This window comes from Dipodomys merriami, unplaced genomic scaffold, assembly GCF_024711535.1.
Source record: "Dipodomys merriami isolate MVZ:Mamm:240054 unplaced genomic scaffold, mDipMer1.0.p SCAF_1425, whole genome shotgun sequence".
In the NCBI taxonomy this organism is placed as follows: domain Eukaryota; kingdom Metazoa; phylum Chordata; class Mammalia; order Rodentia; family Heteromyidae; genus Dipodomys; species Dipodomys merriami.
Window position 1 is genome coordinate 69,337 of NW_027202744.1, and position 856 is coordinate 70,192.

Consider the following 856-nt stretch of genomic DNA (forward strand, 5'->3'; position numbering starts at 1 on the left):
TAGGGAGAAACTACTTGATCCACCTTGAGAGTTTACTATGTCTATGCCTCAGGATTGCCCCCAGTTCCAGCTCAGCTCATCATTACTACCTTCCTCTGTGTGTGTGTGTGTGTGTGTGTGTGTGTGTGTGTGTGTGTGTGTATGTGTGTGTGTGTAAAGAACACTGCTGGTGGAATATCAATACTAAATTTCAAACTCTACTATAAAGCCATAGTAATCAAAACAGCTTGGTACTGGCATAAGAACAGACCTCAGGACCAATGGAATAGAATTGAAAACCCAGAAATGAACCTACAGACCTATAGCCAACTAATCTTTGATAAGGGAGTGAAAATAATAGAATGGAAGAAAGACAGCCTCTTCAGTATATGGTGCTGGCAAAATTGGTTAACTACTTGTAGAAAACTAAAACTAGATCCTTATATATCACCCTGCACCAGAATCAACTCCAAATGGATCAAAGATCTCGGAGTCAAAGCAGACACTCTGAAAACATTACAGGATGGAATAGGAGAAACCCTAGGCCTCCTTGGCTCAGGCCGAAATTTTCTTAATAGAGACCCAGAAACACAACAAATCAAAGAAAGGTTGGAGAAATGGGATTGCATGAAGTTGCAGAGCTTCTGCATGGCAAAGGACATAGCTAGCAAGATCAATAGAAAGCCCACAGATTGGGAGAAAATCTTCACTAGCCATACAACGGACAAGAGTCTCATATCTAAAATATAGTTGGCATCCACATTCTTTGGCAAGACCAGCCCCAGGGCTCAGCCCCATAGCTCACCTGCCAGTGGGGTGCTTGGGGCGGTTTCTGCCATGGGGCTCTCTAGCAGGAGCGCCTTGGGCGGTACCCGAA